Source organism: Artemia sp. Qi Xiang Cuo, unplaced genomic scaffold (assembly GCF_049724085.1).
Source record: "Artemia sp. Qi Xiang Cuo unplaced genomic scaffold, ASM4972408v1 HiC_scaffold_2954, whole genome shotgun sequence".
Classification (NCBI taxonomy): Eukaryota; Metazoa; Arthropoda; class Branchiopoda; order Anostraca; family Artemiidae; genus Artemia; species Artemia sp. Qi Xiang Cuo.
In genome coordinates this window covers 991,449-998,053 of record NW_028300808.1, presented here as the reverse complement: position 1 = coordinate 998,053, position 6,605 = coordinate 991,449, and the positions used below count along the sequence as shown (strand labels likewise).

Here is a 6,605-nt window from a genome sequence, read left to right as displayed (position 1 = left end):
TGTCACAGTTACATTTTCTTGATTTTTCAAAGTTCATTTTGAATTTCTTTCATTGAAATGCAAGAGTTGGAATATTTCAGTAGTGTTTGGTTGTGGTTTACCTTGTCACAGTTACATTTTCTTGATTTTTCAAATTTCATTCTGAATTTCTTTCGTTATAATGCAAGAGTTGGAATCTTTCAATAGTGTTTGGTTGTGGTTTAGCATGTGACAGATACATTTTATTGTATTTTATATTTTAGTTGTTTTTGTAATTCGTTTTTATAATAGAGTTGGAATATTTAAATAGTGTATGTTTTTGGTTTAAATTGTCACAGCTACATTGTATAGATTTTTCAAGGGTTATTTTTAAAGTATTTATTTGAAATTAACGACCTTGAATATTTCAGTAGTGTTTGGTTGTGATTTACCTTGACACAGTTACATTTTCTTAATTTTTAATGTTTAATTATGAATTTATGTATTTGAATTGAAAGAGTTGGACTATTTTTGTAGTTTTAGGTTTACCTAGCCACAGTTAAATTTTCTTTATTTTTCTAAGTTTATATTTAATTTATTTATTTGTAATGAAAGAGTTTGACTATTGTAGTAGTGTTTGGCAGTGGTGTACATTATAACATTTACATTTTATTGTTTTTTAAAATTTAATCATTAATTCCGTTCGTTGACATGTAAGAGTTGTAACATTTCAGTAGTGTTTGGTTTTGGTTTACCATGTCACAGTTACATTTTCTTTTTTTTTACAATTTCATTTTCAATTTCTTTCGTTGAAATGCAAGAGTTTGAACGTTTCAGTTGTTTTTGGTTATGGTTTACCATGTCACTGTTACATTTTCTTTATTTTTCAAAATTTAATTTTGTATTTATTTCTTTAAATGCAAGAGCTGTTATTTTTAATTTGTTTTTTAATTTGGTTGACATTGTCACAGTAAAATTTTCTTGATTTTTTGAAATTTCTTTTTGAATTTCTTTCGTTGAAATGAAAGAGCTGTACTTTCTTAGTAGTGTTTGTTTGTGTTGTACATTGTAAGAGTTACATTTTCTTGATTTTTCAAGTTCATCTTTTATTTCTTTAATTGAAATGCAAGAGCTGTAATATTTCAGTAGTGTTTGGTTATGGTTTAGCTTGTCAGTTTTATATTTTCATGATAGTTCATAGTTCTTTTTGAATTTATTTCATTGAGATGTAAGAGTTGCAATATTTCAATTGTGTTTGGTTTTGGTATACCTTGTCACACGTACATTTTCCTGATTTTTCAACGTTCATTTTTAATTTCTTTAGTTGAAATGTAAGAGTTGGAATATTTCAGTAGTGCTTGGTTTTGGTTTAACTTTTCACAGTTACATTTTTCTTGATTGTAAAATTTTAATTTGAATTTATTTCCTTGTAATGCAAGAGTTGGAATATTTCAGTAATTTCTTTCATTGATATGCAAGAATTGGAATAATTCAGTAGTGTTTAGTTGAGGTTTACCATTTCACAGTTACAATTTTATGATTTTTAAAAGTTAATTTTGAATTTATTTCGATGAAATGAAAGATTTGGAAAGTTTAAGTAGTGTTTGTATATTGTTTACCATTTCTAAGTTTCATTTTATTTATATTTCTTTTTTATTTATTTATTTCTTTAGTTTATATTCAAGTTTTGGTATATTTCTGTTTTGTTTTAATGGTTTTTAACTTGTCACAGTATCATTTTATTGTTTTTTTCAAATCTCATTTTGAATTTCTTTAGTTGAAATGAAAGAGTTGTGATATTATAGTAGTGTTTGGTTTTGGTTTACCTTTTCACAGTTAAATTTTCATGTATTTTCAATTTTCATTTTGAATATTTTCTGTTGAAATTCAAGAGTTGTAATATTTCAGTAGTGTTGGTTATGGTCTACGTTGTCACAGTTACATTTTCATGATTGTTCAAATTTCATTTTGTATTTATTTCATTTATATGAAAGAGTTGGAACATTTCAGTAGTGCTTGGGTATGGTTTACCGTGTCACAGTTACATTTTCTGGATTTTTCAAAGTTCGTTTTGAATTTATTTCTTTGAAATGCTTGAGTCGGAACATTTCAGTAGTGTTTGGTTGTGGTTTACCGTGTCACAGATATATTTTCTTGATTTTTCAAGGTTAATTTTTAATTTCTTTTTTTGAAAGGAAAGAGTTGGAATATTTAAGTCGTGTTAGTTTGTGGTTTACCTTGTCACATGTACTTTTTCATGATTTTTCAACATTTTTTTTGAATTTTATCTATTTAAATGCAAGAGTTGGAATATTTCTGTGGAATATTTCAGTAGTATTTGGTTGTGGTTGAATATTTCACATTTAGGGTTTACTTGTTTGTTAAATTTAATTTTGAATTTCATTCAATGAAATGCGAGATTTTTAATATTTCAGTAGTGTTTTGCTATGATTTACCTCGCCATACTTATATTTCCTTGTTTTATCAACGTTCATTTTAAATTTATTTCGTTGAAATTCAAGTGCTTGAATATTTCAGTAGTGTGCGGTTGCGGTTTAACTTGTCAAAGTTATATTTTCTTGATTTTTAAAAGTTCTTTTTTAAGTTCCTTCTTTGAAATGCAAGAGTTGGAATATTTCAGTAGTGTTTGGTCATGGTTTACCTTGTCACAGTTACATTCTCATGATTTTTCAAAGTTTATTCTGAATTTCTTTAGTTGAAATGAAAGAGTTTGAATATTTAATTTTTGTTTTTTTTTGGTTTAACTTTTCAAAGTTTCATTTTCTTGATTTTTCAAAGTTAATTTTGAATTTCGTTAGTTGAAATGCTCTATTTTTAATATATCAGAATTGTGTTTTTGTGTTTTAAATTGTCACAGTTAAATTTTATTTTTTTATATAATATAATTTTTATAAAATTTAGAATTCTTGCACTAGGTGGTATTTTTCACAAGTGTTTTGGTTGTGGTTTACATTGTCACAGTTACATTTTCTTGATTTTTCAAAGTTCATTTTGAATTTCTTTCGTTGAAATGCAAGAGTTGGAATAGTTCAGTAGTGTTTGATCGTGGTTTAACTTGACACAGTTACATTTTCTTGATTTTTCAAAGTTCATTTTGAATTTCCTTCATTGAAATAGGTTTTGGTCGTGCTTTACCTTAACACAGTTAAATTTCTTGATTTTTGGGGATTCCCCACTGGTTCCTACACATTGCAAAAAAGTGAGCAGTACGAAAACTCCACGTTTTCAACCAGACTGGTTTTTAGACCAATCAAGAGATATGCAAAGTCGACATAGCTTTATTTCAGTTGTTTAAGGTTCATTTAGTCGAGGTTACATGCGCGCCCGTAACCTCGTCTAAATGAACCTTAAAAAAATAAAATAAAGCTGTGTCGAAGTTACATATCTCTCCCGATTGGTCCCTAAAAAACACGTGCGCGCACGTAACCTCGTCTAAATGAACCTTAAAAAAAATGAAATAAAGCTATGTCGACTTTGCATATCTCTCCTGATTGGTCCCTAAAAAACCAGTCTGGTTGAAAACGTGGAGTTTTCGTACTGCTCACTTTTTTGCAATGTGTAGGAACCAGTGGGGAATCCCCAAAAATCAAGAAATTTAACTGTGTTAAGTTAAAGCACGACCAAAACCTATTTCAATGAAGGAAATTCAAAATTAACTTTGAAAAATCAAGAAAATGTAACTGTGTCAAGTTAAACCACGACCAAACACTACTGAAATGTTCCACCTCTTGCATTTCAACGAAAGAAATTCAAAATGAACTTTGAAAAATCAAGAAAATGTAACTGTGACAATGTAAACCACAACCAAAACACTTGTGAAATATTACAAAAATTGCTATAAATCTATATAAATTAAAAATTTTAATATATTAAAAATTATTTTTTAAATGTTCATATTTAAAACAATAAATACAAATAATTAAATAGTACAAATATTTCTTTACATCTAAAGAAAATCAAAATTAACGTACAACAATAATGAAAATGTAACTGTGACAAGTTGAACCAAAACCAAACCCTGCTGAAATATTCCAACTCTTGCATTTCAACGAAAGAAATTAAAAATGAACTTTTAACAATAAATAAAATGTAACTGTTAAAATTTAAAAAAAGGGCAATCACTTCTTAAATATTAAAAATATTGAAATTCTACGATATATATTCTTTATTAAATATGAAAAATAAAGAAAATTTAAATGTGACAAGGTAAACCACAACCTAACACTTCAGAAATATTCCAACTCTTGCATTTCAACTAAAGAAAATCAAAATGAACTTTTAAAAAACAAGAAAATGTAACTGTGACAATGTAAACCACAAACAAAAAATACTGAAATATTAAAACTCTTTAATTTAAAACAAAGAAAATCAAATTTAAATTTAACAATCAAGAAAAATGTAACTGTGAAAAGGTAAAACACAACCAAACACTACTGAAATATTCCAACTCTTGCATTTCAACGAAAGAAATTCAAAATGAAAGTTGAAAAATCAAGAAAATGTAATTGTGACAAGGTAAATCACAACCGAACACTACTGAAATATTCCAACTCTTGCATTTCAAAGAAAGAAATTCAAAATTAACCTTTAAAAATCAAGAACATGTAACTGTGACACGGTAAACCACATCCAAACACTACTAAAATTTCCCAACTCCAGTATTTCAAAGAAAGAAATTCAAAATCAAATTTGAACAATCAACAAAATATAAATATGATAAGGTAAACCAAACCAAATCCCTTCTGAAATATTCTAACCTTTGCAGATCAATGAAATAAACTCAAAATGAACTTTTAACAATCAATAAAATGTCACTGTGACAAGTTAAACCGTAAGATAAAACTACCTAAATATTCCAACTCTGAAATTTCAAAGGAATAAATTATAAATGAACTTTGAAAATTCATGAACATGTAACTGTGACAAGGTAAACCATAAACAAACACTACTGAAATATCCCAACTCTTTCATTTCAACTAAATATAATAAAAATGTACTATGAAAAAAAAAACAAAATGAAAATGTGACAAGGAAAACAATAATCAAACAATTCTGAAACACTTCAGATCTTTCATTTAAACTACATAAATTAAAAATTAACTTTTAAAAACTAATAAAATGTACATGTTACAAGTTAAAGAACATCCAAACACTACTGAAGCAGTCAAAATCTTGCATTTCATCTAAATAAATTCAAAATTAACTTTTAAAAAACATAAAATTGTAACTGTGAAATGGTAAACCTCAATCAAACACTACTGAATTATTCCAATTCTTGAATCTCAATCAAAGAAATTACAGAAATGTTCAAACTCTTGCATTTCAACGAAAGAAATTCAAAATGAACTTTGAACAATCAAGAAAAATGTAACTGTGAAAAGGTAAACCACAACCAAACACTACTGAAATATTCCAACTTGCATTTCAACGAAAAAAATTCAAAATGAACTTTAAAACAGCATGAAAATGTAACAGTGACAAGATAAACCAAAAACAAACACAACTCAAATATTACAACTCATGCATTTAAACTAAATAAATTCTAAATGAACGTTTAAAAATCAATAAAATGTAACTGTGACAAGTTACACAACAACCAAACAATACTGATATATTCCAAATCATCCATTTAAACGAATTAAATTCAAAATGAAATTTTAAAAATAAATAAAATGTAACTGTGACAAGGTAAACCACGACCAAACACTACTTAAATATTCTAACTCTTGCATTTCAACGAAAGAAATTAAAAATTAATCTTGAACAATCAGGAAATTGTAACTGTGACAAGTGAATTCACAACCAATCACTGCTGAAATATTCCAAATCTTGCATTTCAAGGAAAGGAATTCAAATGAACTTTGAAAAATCAACAAAATGTAACAGTGACAAGGTAAACCAAAACCAAACACTACTGAAAAATTCCAACTCTTGCATTTCAAAGAAAGAAATTCAAAATGAAATTTGAACAATCAAGAAAATGTAACTTTTACAAGTTTAACAATAACAAAACACTACTTCAATATTCCCTCTCCTTAAATTCAAATAAATAAATTCAAAATGAAGTTTGAAAAATAAAGAAAATGTAACTGTTACAAGGTAAACCACAACCAAACACTAATGAAATATTCCAACTCTTTTATTTAACCGAAATAAATTAAAAATGAAAATTTAAAAAATCAAGAAAATGTAACTGTGACAAGGTCAACCAAATCCAAACACTACTGAAATATTCCAAATCTTGTATTTCAAAGAAAGAAATACAAAAATAACTTTTAAAAAATCAAGAAAATGTAAAAGTGACATGTTAAAACATAACCAAAAACTACTTAAACGATCCAACTCTTGAATTTCAAATAAATAACTTAAGAAAAAACTTGGAAAAATAAAGAAAATGAAAATGTGACATGGTAAACCACAACAAAGAACTAATGAAAAAATCCAACACTTGCATTTCAGATAACTAAATACACATAGTAATAATAAAAAAAATTACAAACAAACAGTGAGACTTGCAATAACAAACAAACACAACTGAAATATTCCAACTCTTACATTTCAACGAAAGAAATTCAAAATGAACTTTGAAAAATCAAGAAAATGTAACTGTGGCAAGGTAAACCAAA

The 6,605-nt window shown here is 26.7% G+C and overlaps 1 pseudogene; it reads right to left on the bottom strand.

Annotated features, from left to right (window-relative positions):
* The window catches only part of LOC148938360 (uncharacterized), a 55,401-nt pseudogene that overhangs the window by 17,213 nt on the left and 31,583 nt on the right, over positions 1–6,605 (bottom strand).